Below are 21,605 nucleotides of genomic sequence, written 5' to 3' on the forward strand. Positions count from 1 at the left end.
AGCCCTACAAGAAAAACTGGACAAGCTCGCACAAAAGAACAACACAGGCAATTCAGAAGCTTGGATAAAGAAATTCAGACCGACCACTGGCAGGCATGGAAAAGGCCGTCCTACTAAGAGTGATGAACTACAACTTCAAAGACATGGACAAAAAGACTTCTTAGCAGCACTGGAACCAAGCCTGAAAGAAAAGAGACGTACGGAAGAAACCCAGCAGGCCATCAGACAGACAGCTGCACCAACACTAAGCAGGGATACATGCCGGAAAGAAAAGCCCAAGGAGGACTCAAAAGACAAATATTGAAATCCTACTGGCAGACAAAGGGCGCATGACTGTCAATCCTAAACAGAACACAATACACTGAAAAGGATGGTCCCGACTCCACACCTAGAAAACTGTCTCACAGCACCACTGAAGAAACAGGCAAAATTAACAAGATAGGTCTACAAAGAATGAAACCTGATGGATCCAACACAGTTTCTACGGATTACCCAAGGTAAACAAATTAGGGGTCCCCCTCAGACCCACAGTCTCACTTCCCAGCACACTGACACACTGAGTAACAAAGGAACTTCACTGTAAACTGAAATACCTAGTAGGAAACTCATGCCACTCCATCCACCCGCCCAAGAATTCCTGAATATCAAAGGCACCAAGATAGAAGAGGATGAAATCATGGTCTCCTTCGAGATAATAGCCCTATTCACATCAATTGACATCATTAATATAATAAAATAATAACACTGACCTCATTACTAGATGAACCAAGGACACACACACCAGACAGCACCAACTCCATCAGCAAGGACAGCAACACACACAGACCAGATACTCAATCAATCAGAGAAGCATCAATCATCCCAACACCCACAAACGGAGCTGCATCAGGACAGTATTTAAAAGGACCACAATACACTGCAGCACCCAGGAACTACGAGCAGCAGAAAGAAAAACCTATGCAACGTATTTAAGAACAACAGGTACCCGATAAGTACAGTCTGCCATTTCTTAAACAAACCCAAACAAGACGACACAACACGCCCAGAGACTCTAGCCACACTACCATCCAAAGATATCTTGGAGATGACGACCAGATTACTCTGACCCCTAGGCATCATGGTAGCCCATAAACCTACCAACACACTGAAACAGCTACTGACGAACCTAAAGGATCCTGTACCAAAAGCCAGCAAAACAAACGTCATACACAAAATATCCTGCAAGGACTGCAATAAACACTACATCGGACAGACAGGCAGGAAACTAGCCACTAGACTACACGAGCACCAACTAGCCACCAAAAGATATGACCAACTATCACAGACGAAGGAGGATACCACTTCAACTGGGACAACACATCCATCCTAGGACAGGCTAAACAAAGACACGCATGGGAATTCCTAGAAGCCTGGCATTCAAACCGGAATTCTATCAATAAACACATTCGATTTGGACCCCATTTACCAACCTCTGAGAAAAAGAGCCAGAAATGATATCACCCACCGTAAAAACCAAGACACATAAATACAAAGTGGGACAGAACACCTGCGCTTCAACGAGGCTCACTGATGATGTTACCAAGCATGGTGACTAAACGTCTGAGAACAAACCTACCATCTCAGCCAGCAAACTTACAACCTGGAGTACAAAGCTTCTCAAAAATCATAAACTCTTCTTTGAACCGTGAAAATAATCAAAATCCCCCATGACTGCTTTCTAACATTTTAAGCGAATTTAATATTCTGACGTCAGTAAAATGCAGTCACTGAAGCTGCTCAATTTTATAGCTGGCCACGCGTGGCATTAATTACAAACCATTGTATGGAATTTAATGTATTTGGCACAGAATACTGAGTCCAGCTGCCTGGTACAATCTTACAACAAGCTATTTAAGTGCCATGGTATGACATGGTGCTTTTGCTTGTCAGCTATATTAGAGCGAAAATGTGGGGTCTTCCACAGCAGATGTCTGCCGGATTATCCTTTGCAGTCTTTTTGACCAACAATTCTGTAACCAAACTGGTGTGCCTGCACCTGATGAATCAAACTTGGGTAATCTGGCTCCGTCTCAGTGTTTCATTTAGTGTGTGGGGAACGAGTTAAGGAGAAAATTATCTTGAGTATAGTTCAGCAATATGTTTATTACTTTTAATATACTGCAAATAGTGAATCACAAATCTCAATTTTCAAAAAATAGTTCATTTTAAATAAATTAATACATCGTTATTTTACTTCTTTATAAACCAATCTTTCTGAAATTGACAACACTGAAGCAGTCAGTATGAAGTGGATAGTTTCTTCAATATTACTCTCTCTGTTGTTCAACTTGAATATTGGCTTAGTTGGAGAGATGGGACCTCCCTGTTTAGTCAGTAATACTGAATCTGTTAAGTACAACAGCTAACAAAAATGCAAACATGTCCATACTTGCATGTGGTTCAGTAGCTTTCAACAAAGTGGCTCCATTTCCCAAGTGAAAGGTTCTTTAGTGAACAGTGCACAAGTAATTCAGCAGAGACATTGCATTCAAATCTGGATGCATAACTGTCACTCAAAAGCAACGAGATAAGGACTTCCAGACAATTCTCATCTCCATACTACAGGAGCAATAAAAGCCCCTGCTCAAAACAACTACATCAACACAAACAATGGATTTTAGCATGGAATCTTCCAAATCTGCATGGATCAGCAGCTCTATCGAGACTCCGTGAACCACCATACAACTCTCCTCCAATTAGCTGTAAGAGATGGTCTTTTTGTGTAGTACGCATTTAATCTCCACACTTTTACTCAAGTCAAGCTTTACAAGTGATCCTTTAATATCAATATTTAGAATACAAAACATTTAATCAACGTTTACAGTCACAGTTGCATAGCTCCAGCCATGAAAGTGAATCAAACTAACACACCTCCTAACCCTATCTATGACTCCATATTATAGAAAAATCGCGCTTTAGAAACAGTGTCCTCAATTAGTCAATCACGTTGCAGCAAATTCACATTAACAAAAAGTGTATTATCACAGAAGCACCTGCAGAGGCAATGCCACCACGATGCAGACTGCAACAATCTGCAAGTCTCATTTTAATTGTGGCAAAAAGAACTCTGCCAAAAATCATTCTGACGAGGCAAAAAAGGAGCTAGACTGTCTTACAATAAATTTTAAACTAGTTGTAAGATCAGGGAAAACACAACACCAATAAAATTTCTATAAAATTCTGGTGACTGTTAAATAGATTCGATTCTGTACAGGTGCAGAACAGTCTGACAACTGGTTAGCTTGCCCATCACCAACAGCAGAGTCACCCCTTGCAAAGAAATAATTATATTTATTGCTGTGTCACTCCTGACTTTCCCATGAGTTTGAAATTTAATGTTATACTGGCATGACATCACAGGTGCAACTGGGTGTTCTAAGGGCAAGACATTTTATTCAGACATATGAATCAAAAAGTTTGGATTATTAGGTTTTTTTTAAAAGTAAAAAGAAAGTGGAGCCGTGTTATGTTCTTCTGCTGAAACTGGATTTGATAGTTCTAAGACACATGTTGGCATCAGATATCTGAAAATAAACTGCCCAGTATTAGCCATTGAATGGATTCTCAATGAAGCTTTTCACACAGTGAGAGGAGAGAACATAGAACATTACAGCACAGTACAGGCCCTTCGGCCCTCGATGCTGCGCCGACCTGTGAAATCAATCTGAAACCAATCCAACCTATACTATTCCATTCTTATCCATATGCCTATCCAATGACCATTTAAATGCCCGTAAGGTTGGCGAGTCTACTACTGTTGTAGACAGTGCATTCCACACCCCCACTACTCTGAGTAAAGAAACTACCTCTGACATCTGTCCTATATCTATCACCCCTCAATTTAAAGCTATGTCCCCTCGTGCTAGCCACCACCAGAGGAAAAATGCTCTCACTGTCCACTCTAACACACTGATTATCTTATACCTCAATTAAGTCACCTCTCAACCTTCCTCTCTCTAACAAGTCCCTCAACCTTTCCTCGTAAGATCTTCCCTCCATCCTAGTAAATTTCCTTTGAACCCTCTCCAAAGCTTCCACATCCTTCCTATAATGCAGTGACCAGAACGCAATTCTCTAAGTGTGGCCAGTTTTGTACAGCTGCATCATGACCTCATGGTTCTGAAACTTAATCCCTCTATTTTATTGGTAGATTAGTTGGATCAATTAGAGAGAGATCAGTTGGGAGTCAGACTTCCAAAACGCCTGCCAGCAAATGGGATTTCTCTACAACCACTGCTTCAGAGTGAAAAAGGAGAAAAGAAAGTCAAAAATTTTGCCAAAAAACCCTTGCTAACTCAAGATCCAACTGACCAACTATCAAATTGAGCGTTTCTGTGGTCAAAAATGTGATATTATCGCCAAAAATCGAAAAGAACTGAGAAAGTCACCTCATTTCCCCTTTGTTGTTCCAGTTCTGATCCACAGACTGTTTTTGCCTACATTTTCATTCACAATATTCCCACAAAAACGTTTTTTTTCACCTGTCCTGCCCATATGTGAGAGTACGTGAGTGTGTTTTTGGATTTTAAGGGAGTATAGTTTAAATTTGCAGATTAGTCATTAATAATCTGTTTCTACCACGTATGAGAAGTCAAATTCGTAACAATGAGCACGTTTATCACTTTTGTGACACCTTGAAAAATAGTGGGCTCAATTTCCAGTGCACTACTCCTACCAGAGATCTGATGCACATGCAAACATTACTGCATGTGTGTTGGAAAAATACACTTCTCATTCAGGATTGCGAGGTTTGTTTTAACGTTGTTTCTTGGTAACGTTCTAAGGTTACGGACCTGTCTGCATCATTCTGGAACACCCTTCAGTTGTTAACGCTTTTTCCAAATCATCCCCTCCCCAACTCTTCTGCAAATTTGATATGTCTGTGGGGTCATGGTCTGTGGAGATTAATGACAAGACGAGCATCTTCAATTTGCAGGAGACAAGTTCCCTTCATGTTTGTGATCAGTTTCAACATTTTTTGATCAAAAATTTCTTCAGAAAGATTCCCATGCAATCAAAGAGATAGTTTACGCATCAGTGGGTTCAAAACTTTTCAGTCACCAGGCTGGGTGACCATGGTAAAGCCAGCAAGGAAACAATCAGCATACACATCCTCAAATGTGGGAGTTGCTCACAATGGCTTTCAAACTTGGGTACATATGGTAGAAAATCATTTTAAAATATTTTTACAAAAATGAAGTCTCACACAAATATTAATGCTTTGAAATACTGTGATAAGTCCTTACTTTGCAATTATGATTGTGGCAAGTGGAGTTTTTTGATCAAAAATTAGAAATCCAAACGAAGAGAAACTACCTTGTGCAAGTCAAAACTGCTCCTCCTATTGTAGTGTCACTGATCTCCACAGCCATCGCTCTCAGATAGGTTTCAAAAGAAGAACAAGGGATAGTCATGCAGCAGATGTGGTAAAGGAAGGACTATCAAGAGTCAGGGAACAGAAGTGGCTGCAACCAAGGGTCAGAAGCCAGAGATTGAGTAAGGCAGCCAAAGAGGATCTAAGTCCAAAGATAGGTGTAGGAGTGGATAGTAACAGAAGCCATCAACCAGAGGATCAGACGGAGGAAGGGTCAACACCATCACGAGGATCAGAGCGCAAGATGCATGGGAAGCAGGACTGGCAGCAGGTGGGTGATATTATAAGTAGAAAATGTCACCATATCACTTGATGTTTTAATTTTATTTTCAGAATTATTTAATTTAGCAATGCAAAGAGCATATACTTCTTTCATGGAGAACAGCGGTTAGTGGTTTTATGGAGAAAATGTGATTTTTCCAAGTCGTTCCACTTAAAGTCATGATTTTCAGGAGCACAACCATAATTGTAAAAGGAATACTTATCACAATATTTCAAAAGTGTGCATATTTGTGATACACTTTATTTTCAAAAATATTTAAATTATTTTCTACCACATTTGCATTCATGGATCATAATATAGGCTTTGACGCCTTGGATAGCTGAGTTTAATATTTTGATCTATCCATCCATTTTTAGCTACTGGGTTTGCACAATAGCCTGCTCTCTCCTCTCCACACCAACACCTTCTTTACCATCTAAACACCTTGCCCTGCAGTCCAGTATTCCTGATCATCTATACAACACAAAATTATCCTATTGTATAATCATGTAGTCAGCACCTTGATCTTGCAATTCGTGGAGGATTTAGTGACAGTAATGCCATTGAATATCAAGATACATATTTTGAGTTTCTTTTGTTGGAGATTGCCATTTATCAGCCCAAGTCTGACTGTTGTCTAGGTCTTGCTGCAATTGGCCAAATACTGCTTCAGAACTGAGGTAGTCGCCCCCACTTTTGATCTTGTAATGGAGGAAAGATCATTGACGAAGCAGCTGAAAACGGTGAGGTCCAAGAAACAATCTGGAGGAAATCAACCAGTGATGTCCTATGGTTGAGATGACTAACCTCCAGTAACCACAACTAGCTTGCTTGCAATAAATATGACTTCAACCAGTGGACAATCCTCTGAAGCACCCATAGATCATAGCACTGTCTACGACAGACACTTTGCCGAAAATCAAGTATTGACTGACAAGGTGACAATTGGCTGGACTGGATTAGACCTGCTTTTTGTGCAGAGGATTCAGCTGGGTAACTTTGCACATTGTTGGATAGATGCCAGTGTCGTAATTACAGAGGAATCACGATTATCCGAAGGATACGGGTGGGTAGTATTTCATTCGGTTAATCAAATTACGGATAATCAAAGACTGGATAACAGTTTAGTTAAGCATCGCGACCATGCGATCTTGGCGGATAATCGAGGTTCCTCTGTATACTAGACCAACTTGGTAAGTGTGCAGTTATTTCTAGAGTATAAGGAAACCATAAAGTTGTCAGGGTCCTTTAGCTTTTGCAGTATGCAATGCCTTCAATCATTTCTCTCAATCATGTGGAGTGAATCCATTTGGCTAGAGGCTGGCATGTGTGTAGTTGGGTGGATCACCCACTTGGCACTTGTGACTGAAGACAGCTGAAAGTGCTTCAGCCTTGACATTTACATTGATTAGATTACTTACAGTGTGGAAACAGGCCCTTCGGCCCAACAAGTCCACACCGACCCGCCGAAGCGCAACCCACCCAGACCCCTTCACCTCACACTACGGGCAATTTAGCATGGCCAGTTCACCTAACCTGCACATTTTTGAACTGTGGGAGGAAACCGGAGCACCCGGAGGAAACCCATGCAGACACGGGGAGAATGTACAAACTCCACACAGTCGCCTGAGGCGGGATTTGAACCTGGGTCTCTGGCACTGTGAGGCAGCAGTGCTAACCACTGTGCCACCGTGCCGCCCACTAATGATGATCTCCTTGATCATTAAAGATCTGAATAGCTGTGGAGCTCTTCATCTCCAGCAAGTTGTTGAATTGCTCATCACCATTTAAGATGGAACAAAGTAAGACAATAGGGATAAATCTGATCCACTAATCTGGGATTGTTTAGCTCTACCTATCAGATGCTTAGCACACAAATTAGTCCTAAGCTGTTGCTTCACTAAGCTGACATCTCATTTTTAGCCATGCCTGGTATTGATCCTGGCACACCCACCTGAACTTTTCATTGATTCAGGGTTGAACCCCATGGTTTGACGAAATGATAGAGTAGCAAATATAGTAAGCCATGAGGTTACAGATTGCGGATGAATGCAACTCTGCTGAAGGTCCACACCACCTTCTGAAGGCCCAGTTGAGAGTTGCCGTATCTGTTAGAAGCCTATCCCATTTAGCACACAACATATTACCACACAACATAATGGACCATGTGTGGTCACTCCTATAGATTCTGTCATGTGCAGATGCATTAGCTTCAGGTAGGTCGGGGAACATAGGAACAGGAGTAGGCCATTCAGCTGTTGTGCCATTCAATAAGATCATGGTTGATCTGTGGCCTAACTCCATTATACTGTATCTGTCTTTGGCCCAAATGCCTTAATACCTTGGCTTAACAAAAACTTTTCTTTGATTTTAAAATCAACTGATCTAACACGAACTGCTATTTATGGGAGAATTTCAAACCTTTATCATCTCGTGTCTAACTCGTCCGTGCTGACCAGATATCCTAAATTAATCTAGTCCCATTTGTCAGCACTTGGCCCATATTCCTTTAAACCCTTTCTAATCATATACCAAGATGCCAGTTAATTGTTGTCATTATACCGGCCTCCTCCACTTGCTCTGACAGCTCATTCCATACACACAACACCCTCTGCATGAAAAAGTTGCTCCTTAGGTCTCTTTTATATATTTCCTCTCTCGCCATAAACCTATGGCCTCTAGTTCTGGACTTCCCCCAACGCAGGGAAAAGACTTGTATATTTATCCTATCTATGCCCCTCATGATTTTATAAACCTCTATAAAGGTTACCCTTGAACCTCCGATACTTCAGAGAAAACAGTCCCAGCCAAGCAGCCTGTCCCTATAGGTCAAACCCTCAAACCCTGGCAACATGCTTGTAAATCTTTTCTAAATCCTTTCAAGTTTCACAATGTCTTTCCTATAGGAGAGGGGCGAGAATTGCACACAATACATCTTCCTTCTGGATGGTTCTCTCAACATTTATCACAACTATGTCCTTAAGGTCACAGCCAACTGGTTAGTAGCGGTGTTGCCAAACCACTCTGAAAGACTTCAATGTCCACCACCAAGAGTATGTTTTGCCCTTGCAACCCTAAATGTTTCCTCAAAGTGGTGTCAACATGGAGAAAAATAGGTTCATCAGCAGGTGGCAGTTTCACAAGTGATAAATTGGAATTAAGAGAACATTTATTGACCTCTGTTTGAACTGATGCTATGAGGCTTCACGGAGGCCCATGGTCAGTGTTGAGGGCAAATCCTTACAAACTGCAGACCATTGTGCTGCCATGTCGGGTGTCTGGGACATTGTCTGTAAGGCATGACCCCATGAGGTTTGAACAAGAAAGAGCATACACCACAGACATGTTTGCAGACGACACAAACAGTTGAGAAGGCAAATGGTGAGGACGATATAACAAGTCTGCAGAGGGATATAGGCAGATTAAGCAAGTGGGCAAAAACTTGGCAGATAGAATATTGTGTAGAAAAGAACATACAACATAGAACATTACAGTGCAGTACAGGCCCTTCTGCCCTTGATGTTGCACCGACCTGTGAAACCAATCTGAAGCCCATCTAACCTACACTATTCCATTTTCATCCATATGTCTATCCAATGACCATTTAAATGCCCTTAAAGTTGGCAAGTTTACTACTGTTGCAGGAAGGCTGTTCCACGCCCTTACTACTCTGAGTAAAAAATCAAGGATTATATGAAAAGCGGAGTCAAGGATGATCACATCAGTGATGATCTCATTGAATGGTAGAACAGCCTCAAAGGGATGACTTTCTGACTTCTACTCCTATATCTTATGGTCTTATAAGAATGATTGTCAGGCTGTTGCCTAACTAGTCTGTGAGACTGCAAACAAAACCCACACCCCTCATACAATTTGAACACCATAGACATTAATATGTAGGTCTTTGCACAGTCAACAGGGTTATGTGAATTACTGCCATTTCTGATGCCTTGGTCAATGTGGATGGTCCATCCAGTTTCAATCCTCTTACCAGACTATTATAATTGAATGCAATAGAGTGGTTGGCGAGACCTTTTCAGAAGGCATTTATGAGACAACCACACATTGCGGCAGCTCAGGAATCATGCAAGTCAGACCAGGATGAGATGGCAATTTTCCCGTTCCCAAAGGACTTAGTGAACTACTCTGTCACCAGACTAGTTTGCTTCAAAAAAGAAATTGTAGATTTTTCTGAATTGAATTGAATTCAAAAAACTCTGTCATGGAAAGATTCAAAACCATGCCCGCAGAGCATTACCCGGAGTTTCTGGATTAGTAACATTTACCGCTATGCCCCTCTTCAACCATAATAAACTCATCTTCACTACATGATTATGTAACAAAACAAACATTGGTCGGTGTTTCTAAACTACCAAGTAGCAAATGACAGTTAGTTCATAAATCTCTGAATCACGCATTAGTTTGGAGTTTGAAATATTTCACTCATTATTTTGGAGAAACAGGAACTTAAGTACATAACGGGTGCAAAGAAATAATATCCTCACCTTTCAAACGAGCCAACATTAATACAAAGTCAAAGACAGTCAACTCCCAGAACCTAAAACAAAACAAAAATTCATGTTTCTGTTATGAAAGTTCACTGGCAAACATAGAATAAAACTGTAGAATAGCAATTACGGCAATTTTGTCAATAGGTTTGAAAATAGAAGAAAACACATTGGAAAACTAACATGAATTTTCAGAAATTACACCTTTTAACCATGCAGAATCTAAAGCAAAACATTGTGACAATTATGAAATTTAAGTTTGTTTGTGCTTTGAGGCTCTCTTTAATTCAAGGTACAATTAACACGTCAAACAATCTATTCTGAAGCCTGTTTGACTGCAAGCCTCAGAGGTTTGATTGTTAAAGATTAAAGGACATCCAGATTTGTTTTACTGAAAAGCTGCTGAGATGTCAAGGGGGTAATTTGCTCTGTTGACGTGCAAAAAATTGGATGTTGAGGGGAGAGTAGTATGTTTCTCTATCTTGCCAGTACAATGTAAAATAATTTACATTATCATTTTCTATTATTCAGAGTAACGATTTAACATCATCTCCTATTCAGAATCAAGAAGGACATTACAATTAAAAATCTGACATCGTATAGCTTAGACAAAAATGATTTACAACAGATCTTGCCATTAAAAGGATGATTTACATTATATTGTTTCTGGAGATGATCAGGTCACTGCATTGTGTCTTGAGTGGCATATGACTGTGGTGGACAGCTGGGGGTTGGCTTTTGGGAATTACTGACTGTGATGTAAAGATCTTGTATAAAGGAATGACTGTTCCTTTGTTCAGAGAGCTTCTCTTGACATGCTTCGCAAGCATTGCGATGAATGTTAAATGATCCTCCAAAGCTGTAATTGCTTAATAAATTTTGACTGTTCACAAAGTTGGCATATTGCAGTTGCATTAAGTGTGTAAGAATCTCAAGAAAAAGAACCAAACTGTTAAGCTGTTAAAGGGATTGGTGGGTCCCATGATCCCTTCAATTAAAAGGCAGTCCCAAAACATAACTTCATAAATTTCAAGATGTAACACTAAGCATATTTCCAAATCCCAGAAAAGTGTTGGAGAACATTGGGGTGTAAACACTGTGCTTTAAATTATGCACTTATCCCCAAGATAGAAGATTTGGGCTAAGGATAGCTAATGCACATTTCTAAATGGACATGAAGTTCACAATTATTTCCTAAGATACCCTAAAACTCTGACACATCTGCCAGGATCTGGGAGCGAGTGTGTAATTATAGACACTAAGTTGCTTCGGCTCACCATGTAGAGACTTGGGTAGAAGCTCACCATTAGATTGGAACGATTAAGTCACAAGGAGCTCAGAGATAGTGGCCTTTACAAGTTTACCTAGCTTGCACAAGAGGAAGAAACCTGGGAGGGCAATCCTTTCTCTGAAAGACAATTCTGAGATTAACACTTTCCAATCAGGGGAAAAACAGGACTAAAGTAAACCCATGGGAATCAAGAATTATTCTGGTTTAGTTCCAAGAGAATCTGATCTATATTTAAAAACACACTTCACAGATATTCTTTGAGAGAGAGGGGAAAAGGATTAGGGTTGGACTATTTCGAGGAACACAATGCTTAAAAGACTATGGAGTATGCTTTTGTTTGTTCTGAAAGGAAGGATGAAATGTTCTTTGTGGTTTCAAGTGCAGTTGTCTATAAAAGGTATCCTTAGTCAATAGTGCTTTCAGCCTTTTGTTAAAGTAAAAGTACTCAAACATAAAATCTTTGGGATATCCAGTGAGCCCTCAACTGGTATTGATTTTCTTTTAAAAGTCCAGTCTCGACAGAGATCATAACAATCTTTGTGTACACATAGAAATGATCACATTATTCCAAATACTGATACTGTTTTGTAAATATTTGGGTTGGAAGAAAGAATTTCAATGAGCATTATTAATTAACTTTTCCCACAATAGTCTACTGATTCTCCAACAGCCGACCATTAAACAGGTCAGATAAACTCTCCACGCTGAAGGAAAGTTGCATGCAACAATTATGATACAAATGGTGTATACCTAGGTAAAGCTGAAAGGGAACTAAATGTTGTAGATCTGAAATTAGAAAAAAAAAGGCTGAATATACTCAAAACACAGACTGTATCCGAGGAGGGTGAACAACATTGACACTGTGGCAATGGCCTTTAATCATAAGTTTTAATGAAGCAGAGGTAGAGGGAGCATTGGGTACAGAGAAAAGAAGAAATGCTAATGGCAAAGTGACCAAATGACAAAATGAACAATTATGCAAGACACAAGGATGCTGCCAATTGAAGACAAGAGATAATTCCTTGACCTAAGATGTGAGATGACTGAATTTCCTTTTTGTTTACGCTGTCCTGACATGGCACCAACTTAATGCATTATTACAAATTCTGGGATGATTACTACAGGTCACAAACTCAAAATGTCGGAGAGATCAGTAAGAAAATGCACCAGCATTGATAATACCAGAATTATAAAAGTCAAACAGAAATCCAACCTCTAGCAGTTTTCCTGACCTATTATGCCAATAATGATCCCTGCTATTACCATTTGAAAGTGGTTAAGTTCATCTTTGTAAGAAAGAAATGAAGACTACTTAATCCAGGTGAAGAAATAGTGGTCATGGTTTGCGGAACATTGTGAAAGTAACATATGAATGCTCCCGATTTAGCACTGTCAAACTCAGTTAAAGAATTCAGGATTTGTGCATCTTACACAATTTCTATGTTATAATGCTAATAAAATGTCAGCAAATACTTGTAACATTTTAATTCCTAGCTAAATTTCCCCTATAACTTGTGAACGGTTATGAAACGATACTGCTTAACCTGAGGAAATGAAAACCACATTCCTGATGAAAAGCTTATGCTCAAAACCTCAACTCTCCTGTCTCTTGGATGCTGCCTGACTGGCTGCACTTTTCCAGCACCACACTTTTTGACTGAAATGAAAACCATGTTCAACTAATTACCAATTCTGCTGACCACTGCCAGCTATACATCTTACTAGAAAAGTTATGCTTCTTCGCAAGGTTTTTTTTGTGTCTTAACTTGATTACCATAGCCTGAAGCTGCACCTTTTTAATATACTTTTGCTTTATTGAAAATTATAGTATCCAAACATTCACCATCTGCAGCTTTTTGCTGGTAATCAAATTTCTACATGCATGCAAAACCATTTTCATTTTAGAACTATTTCACAGTATATACCCATATCTTTCAACACATGGAAGTTAAAAGCATGTTTTCAAATGCAAGGTCCAGATGTATATCAGACAATCACAGCTTCAAAACTGTTACACCGATTACTTCCAACATAAGCAACGTGACAGACAAAAATCTCTACCAAAGTGCAAATGTAAACATGGTAGTTAACTATACCAAGTTCATTTCCACAATATTTCCAATTGGAAAACATTATTCATTCAGAAAACAAACACTCAATTATCAGTTTGCAATAAATAGATAAGGCATCAGATATTGAGGAATTTACCTAGAAATTGCTGAACACAAAACACTGAACAATGACCCTCAATTCAGAAATTGGGCAATGCTAAGTTTGCGATGCAATCAACATGCGATTCATTAAATTTGAAAGATATAGCATGAAAAGTGCCAAGTTACTGCCTTCAAAAACAAATTAGGTATTGATGGAGCAGATGTACAGACTTAACCTACATCAGCTTTTCCTGGTATATCATACCCAATATGGACTGAGTGCACCTGCACTGCAACCAAGTCAGTTGTTAAGAGATGCAGTACTATTCAGTTTGATGTATAAATCATAAAGTATAGTATCCGTCATATAACGGTAGCATAACTATCGGACATAAGCAGACCATTCAGTCCATCATATCTGCTTACCTCCAATGAGATCACGACTCATCCAAAGAATCTCAACTCCGATTTTGTGTCCTTCCCACATAACCTAGATTCGATTACTGATTGAAAATACGTTCCGTCTGAGCTTGAATATACTTAACAACCCAACCGTGACTGCCCTATGCAGTGAAGAATTCCACAGATCCGTTACCCTTTGAGAGAAAAAATTAATTTGTCTTAAATAGGCAACTCTTATCCTGAGATTACACCCTCCGGTGTAAGATTCTCCCACATGGGGTAGCATCCTTTCTATATCTACTGTCTTATGAAGAGAGAGTTTGAACAATTTAGGTCTACATTCTCTAGAGTTAAGAGAGATGCTGAGGATGGTTGACAAAGTAGACAAGAGAGGATGTTTTTTCTTGTGGGGAAATTTCAAATGAGACATCATAGTTTTAGGATAAGGAATAGCAGATTTAAAACAGTGGAGGAGGAATTACTTCTCTCAAAAAAGTCATGAATCTGTGGAATTTACCACTCCAGCCTTCAATAGATGCAGGGACATTGAGTAGGTTTAAGAAGGAGACAGATACATTTTAATTAGTAACAGGTTGAAGGCTTTTGGGGAGCAAACAGGAAAGTGGAGTTGATGCCAGGATGAGGTCGGCCATAATCATACTCAATGGCGGAGCAAGCTGGAGGGGCTGAATGTTCAATGCCCACTCCTGGTTCTTATGTTCATAGTAAAGAGGTCTTTCCCCTTTTCCCCCACCCCGAATTACAAGCAGAAATCAATAGGATTCTGCAGACATTATTGCTTGAACTCCAGCTAAACATATATTACGATTTAGATGAGAGATCTAAGTACAACGTATCCAAGTTGGATGCATTGTGAGGAGCATGTATAGATATTTCAACGTGATCTGAACAAGTTGAGTGAGTGTACAAATGCATGGCAAATGAACTATAACATGGATAAATTAAAGGTTTTCCACTTTGGCAGCAAAAACAGGAAAATAGATTGTTATCTGAATGTGGATAAATTGGGAAAGGGAAATACGACAAGACTATAAGACCTAGCTGCCATTGCGCACCAATCGCTAAAAGGAAGCATGCAGGCGCAACAACTATGGATGATGACTTTCATACATCGGAGGATGAGAATACAGAAGCAGAGGAATCTTGCTGCAATTGTACAGGATCTTACTAAGACCATACCTGAAATACTATGTGCAATTTTGGTCTTTTTATCGGAGGAAGGATGACCTGGCAATGGAGTGTGCAACAAAGTTTTACCAGATTGATTCCTGGCATGGTAGGACTGACGTAAATGTGACTGTATGCGCTAGGACTATATTCATTGCAGTTTAGAAGAATGAGGAGGCGGTTCACATAGAATCCTGTAAAACCTAACAAGACTAGGACAGGGTAAATGCAGAAAGATGTTCCAGTTGACTGGTGAGTCAAGAACTAGAGGTCACAGTAAGCATATGTAGTAGGCCAGTTAGGACCGAGATAAGATGAGGAGCAATTTCTTTACCTAGAGAAAGTGGTAAGCCAGTGGAACTCTCTGCCACAAAGTGGCTGAGATTAAAACAGAATATTTTCAAGAAAGAGGGTTACATACAGTTCTTGGGCACAAAAAGGATCAAAGAAAACCAGAACAGAGCCCTGAGTTTGATGATTCTAAATGAAGGATTGATTATCTGAAACAATGGAGAATTGCCTGTTTAAACACATTGTTTATTTTGCTTACTCACTTTATCATTCTCCTCCCAAATTTAATGCCCTTAACCTGCAGCACTCAAGCTGTCCACAGAAGCCTGGTCAAGGGCAGGTAGCTAATATTTGTCCATTCACCATAACATAATGCCTTTCACATTAAACATTGGGAATAACAAAAACAAATAATATTTCTACATACAATTCTCGCAATTTTGGTGGATCCATTAGTTGATTTGATAAATGGTCACAATTTAATGAAATGCACTAACTAGTTTAAAAAGAATTGTAGGGGTAACATGCCTTTAAAATTTTAGCTTTGTATAACTTCTAAAGTGTCATTTTTCCTTACCTTAGTTCTAAAATTAAGTAGGAAAATGCAAAGTCAATGTGGCACTTAAAATACATGGAGAGAGACCAGTTTGCACTTCTGTTAGATGCAGCTTAAGCACGGAAGAAATAATTTTCCAAAATGAAGATAGATCATGAGATTAAAAAAATTGTTAAAAATAAAACTTTAAAAGAATGGGGATAATCAAAAAGAGTTATTTATCACATTTATGTACATAAATCGTGTTGTGTCCAACATTGACGAAAATAAATCAAGTTAGCTTGAGACCTCTACAACAGACCAGTACAACCAACAAAGGCTCTGGTCTGTTGATCTATGCACAATACAAAGCACTACAGTGACCTACAAAAATCTCTTCAATTTTCTTTACGGATAATTATACTACAGCTGAAAGCATATGCTAACATAAACAACTATGATGATAAACAGAGTCTGCCCTAATCCACTGGAGGGAAGCCTAATCTCTGATATTAGTGCTGAACAAAACTGCATATTTTTCAATCTGACAAGTATCAAATAAACCTACAGACATCAATGGTGGGTGCCATATATTCTCAGCTCTGTTTAGATATCTGTTCATCTCAGAACTCTTTTTTAATTGAGATAGCAAGAATGCACAGACAGGGATTTAAGAGATTATATCACATCTGTTTAAAATGAATCAATATAACTCAGTCTAAATAAATGCATTCAGTTCAAAAGATATAATTTAATTTTCAATATCATTCTCAACCACTGCTTCCCCATTACAAAATCGTCAAGTCAGAATTCAAGCACAGATTCAATGTTTTCAAGTTAGTTGTCTCCCAAAAAGAACTCGAAACAAAAATCAATAATTCTTCCAAATTGAATATAATAAATGTCTGAGGTATATTGAACCATAAGTGTAACAGAAAATGTTCCAAGGTGCAAAAAAGTGGCAAGAGTCAGGAATAGAGGGTACAGAGCCCCAGAAAACACATTCCCACAAAAGAAATTTCTCCCATGCTGACAGGCACATCAATTCTGAACAGTTTCAAGCAACAATATTGTAAAATAAAAGATCATTAAGACTTTGGTCAAACCATGGCAAGAGAATTGACTGTCAACCTTATTTGAGCATTTAAACTAAAGATAAATATTGAAGTCACAAAATTAAACCATGTTGATTCAGCATGATCTTTAAAAATAACGTTAGCACCACAATAGATGCAGAATAGTCAGTCACAATTTAAAAGTAGCTCAAATAGTAAAACTAGAAAATGCCAATAAATTCTAATACTTATTACACTGAAGAACTTCAAAACATGTTACAAACTCCTATTTACCAAAAATACCCCACAAAACATAAAACATTTAATGTTTAATCTCCTCTAGTTTAACATTTGGCTTTCCATATTGCTGTGTGATAGATTCTGAAGTGTCACTAGGCACTAGCTAGTTATGATAATTTTCCATATGGACAATATTGATCATCAAATAACTTGATAGCAGGGAACTGGCAGTCAAGCCTGATCTTGTTCTTAGCTGATCACATTAAATATTCCATTATAAAAGTAATCAGAAGTCAAATCACTGTGTAAATCCAAGATCAGCATGGTCTGCAACATGGTGAAAAACCTGCAGATGCTTTTGAAGCAAGCTTGGTGGGTGGCTGTAGTTTACCATATACACTGTACTTATTGCATGCCCACAATGCACTGTTGGTAGAAGAAAATCAAGATCGAATTCAATGCCAAGGAGTCATTCACAATAGATTGTTTTGTCCACAGTGGTGTTAAGCTCCAAGGGTTTTACAGCTACAAACATCTTTGCAAGCGGCCATTATTTCAACAAACTCAAACTTGAAATGAGCCATTGGTTAGAATACCTAGTTTCTTGCCCTTTTTATCACACAAGGCTGGCGCAATTATACTATTAGATAACTAAAACAATGCTGAACCTCAGGACCACCCTTGGGAGTGGCACAACTGATGGTGTTTAGGGAAGGACACCTTTTTATTGGAGATGGTGAGTGCCTGGCAATTACTTCACACACATACATGACCCATTACTGATCAGCGCAAACTCTCCCCACATAAAAATGTGGCAAAACATAACACATCAACCAAGTTTAAATAGTATTGCAGAAACCATACCTTAATTTTGATGGTCCAGATCCTATTTTGTAATTTCACAATTTCAATATTCCAAAAGACCTGTCCCAAACTGACAGCAAGCCAATCAGGAGCATGACTACAGTTGGATCAGTCTTCTTCATTGTTTAAACACAACATTTCACAAAAGGCAGTGAAAAGCCAAAGCTATTAATATTCAAGCAGCCAAATTGCAGTAAGCCTCTAATCAAAACTTGAAAACTAGCTGCTTTTTGCATGCATTTAAGCCACCCCAATTTTATTTTTCAGATGTACTGTGACAAACTAACATTTAAACAAAAATGTTAAAATAAACCTTCCTGAAATGGGGAGGGGTTTTTTTTGGGGGGGGGGGGGGGAGAAAGAGGAGAAAGGGGCTGAGTCCTGTTCAATAAACACTTAAATTTTAAACCAAGAAAATATTAGCAGTTCTGGCAGCATCTGTGAAGAGAAATCAGAATTAACTGTTCAGGTCATCAGACCCTTTCTCAGAACTGATGGCTGCTAGGAAAATGTCATGGGGAGGCAACAGCCTAGGCAGTATTATCGCTGGACTGTTAAGCCAAAGACTTTCAAGTAAGGTGTTCGACAAGGTTCCCCATGGGAGACTGATTAGCAAGGTTAGATCTCATGGAATACAGGGAGAACTAGCCAATTAGATACTGGCTCAAAGGTATAAGACAGAGGGTGGTGGTGGAGGGTTGTTTTTCAGACTGGAGGCCTGTGACCAGTGGAGTGCCACAAGGATAGGTGCTGGGTCCTCTACTTTTTGTCATTTACACAAATGATTTGGATGCGAGTATAAGAGGTACAGTTAGTAAGTTTGCAGATGACACCGAAATTGGGGGTGTAGTGGACAGCGAAGAGGGTTACCTCAGATTACAACAGGATCTGGACCAGATAGGCCAATGGGCTGAAAAGTGGCAGATGGAGTTTAATTCAGATAAATGTGAGATGCTGCATTTTGGGAAAGCAAATGTTAACAGAACTTAATGGTAAGGTCCTAGGGAGTGTTGCTGAACAAAGAGACCTTGGAGTGCAGGTTCATAGTTCCTTGAAAGTGGAGTCGCAGGTAGATAGGATAGTGAAGGTGGTGGTTGGTATGCTTTCCTTTATTGGTCAGAGTATTGAGTACAGGAGTTGGGAGGTCATGTTGCGGCTGTACATGACATTGGTTAGGCCACTGTTGGAATATTGCGTGCAATTCTGGTCTCCTTCCTATCAGAAAGATGTTGTGAAACTTGAAAGGGTTCAGAAAAGATTTACAAGGATGTTGCCAGGGTTGGAGGATCTGAGCTACAGGGAGAGGCTGAACAGGCTGGGGCGGTTTTCCCTGGAACGTCGGAGGCTGAGGGGTGACCTTATAGAGGTTTACAAAATTATGAGGGGCATGCATAGGATAAATAGACAAAGTATTTTCCCTGGGGTCGGGGAGTCCAGAACTAGAGGGCATAGGTTTAGGGTGAGAGGGGAAAGATATAAAAGAGACCTAAGGGGCAACTTTTTCACGCAGTGGGTGGTACGTGTATGGAATGAGCTGCCAGAGGATGTGGTGGAGGCTGGTACATTTAGGAGGCATTTGGATGGGTATATGAATAGGAAGGGTTTGGAGGGATATGGGCCAGGTGCTGGCAGGTGGGACTAGATTGGGTTGGAATATCTGGTCGGCATGGACGGGTTGGACTGAAGGGTCTGCTTCCATGCTGTACATCTCTATGACTCTATGACTTGGGCAATGTTCTGGGGACCTGGATACGAATCCCACCATGGCAGGTGGTGGAACGTAAATTCAATAAAAATATCTGGAATTAAAGGTCTGACGATGATGGTGAATCCAATGTTGATTGTCCAGAAAAACTGATCAGGTTCACTAATGTCCTTTCGTAAATGAACCTGCCATCCTTACCTGATCTGGCGTACATGTGACTCCAGAGTCACAGCAATGTGGTGACTCTTAACAGCCTTCTAGGCAATTATGCCTGGACAATAAATGCTGGGCTAGAGACACACTCATTCCATGTATGAGTACAAGAAGTTGATACAAAGACAGGGCGAGGGTAAGGAGTAAACAGTAGTTGGGAAAAGAGCCCAAAAAGGGAAACAAAGCTGTTTCGCAGAACACCTATGATCTCCACAAAAAAGATCAAGCTTGCAGTTGCCTGCCACTTTAATGCACCCATCCTGTTCCCTGGCCAACATCTCTGTCTCAGGCTTGTTGTAGTGCTCCAGCAAAGCTCAGCACTAACTGGAAGAACAGCACCTCATTTTCCACTTGGGGAACCTGCGGCCCTCTGGACCATATATCGAGTTTAACAACCAGAGGGTTGGAGCTCTCCCATGTTCTTATCCCAACCTCCACATATCAAGCCTGTTTACCACACAGTTGGCTATTATAGACAACCACTGTTAGCCACTAACAGTCCCCATTAATAGTTATTCACCCTTCTAGCCAGATTGTTATCCATTCCTTTGACTGTCCAACAGTTCTCCTTTTTGGGCTCTATCCCCACCTATTGTTTACTCCTTACATGCCTCCTCCCCAACTTCTGCATATAAACTGACATTTTCGCAATTACCGTTGGTTCGAGGAAAAGCCAATCATCCCGAAATGTCAACTGATTTTTCTTCACAGATGCTGCCAGACCTGAGCTTTTCCAGCAATTTCTGTTTTTGTTTCTTATTTACAGCATCCAGAGTTCTTTTGATTTTTACTTAGAAAAATAATTAGCATCTATTTTTCTAGTTTGTGTAACAAACAGACATCTAAATCAACACAAACTTTGCAATCAATTCTTTTAGTTAAATTTACAATTCAAACAAAATCTCAAAACAAGTATGACAGAAGTTATTGTGCAAAATACGAAGGGCTGCAGGTATCCAATATGAAACAATGAGGTGATTATTTTACAATTCATCATCAAAACCGAACATCTCCCCAAAATACAGGATTCTTTAATCTGAAAGGTAAGCTTTCTAGATACCACACATGCCGAAGAATTAATTTCTCTACCTCCACAGAGCCCATCAGTTTACTGACCTCATTAAGCTGTTTTACACCATTAAGTCTCTAATGCTTCAACAGTCTACCTAACTACCCATCTGTACCAGTAAAACAATTGACAATAATACACGAGATACAATATTCTGTTCAATAGGCTATGTAATCGAATTAGAAAATTCAAAAAAATTGCAAACAGAGGCAAAAATATTTTTGCAAAGGTACATGGAGTAGCAACAAATTTTCAAACGACAGCATTAAATGTATCCCACTACAAACATGAAGCTGAAACCAAAGTACAGTACAGTTTAGGAATGGCACACCATGTAGCATTTCAACTGAGTTTTACTTCTTTCATTGGCATATTGGAACATTCAAAACAAAATGGTTGGCATCTTACAAATTTGG

At 39.5% G+C, this 21,605-nt stretch overlaps 1 protein-coding gene across 4 annotated transcripts in view; it reads right to left on the reverse strand.

The window, feature by feature from the left end:
- Positions 1-21,605, reverse strand: part of LOC122539852 (signal transducer and activator of transcription 5B) — a 143,547-nt gene that overhangs the window by 57,638 nt on the left and 64,304 nt on the right. For 3 of the 4 annotated variants that reach the window (XM_087977819.1, XM_043674969.2, XM_087977820.1), the window contains one exon: positions 10,181-10,233. The exons of the other annotated variant lie outside the window; for it this stretch is intronic. The gene's annotated coding sequence lies outside the window, so the exon portion shown is untranslated. The remainder of the gene's footprint in view (positions 1-10,180; positions 10,234-21,605) is intronic. 4 annotated transcript variants of the gene reach the window in all.

The sequence above is a fragment of the Chiloscyllium plagiosum genome, unplaced genomic scaffold (genome assembly GCF_037043375.1).
Source record: "Chiloscyllium plagiosum isolate Xiang-an unplaced genomic scaffold, Cpla_swu_hap1 HiC_scaffold_32, whole genome shotgun sequence".
In the NCBI taxonomy this organism is placed as follows: domain Eukaryota; kingdom Metazoa; phylum Chordata; class Chondrichthyes; order Orectolobiformes; family Hemiscylliidae; genus Chiloscyllium; species Chiloscyllium plagiosum.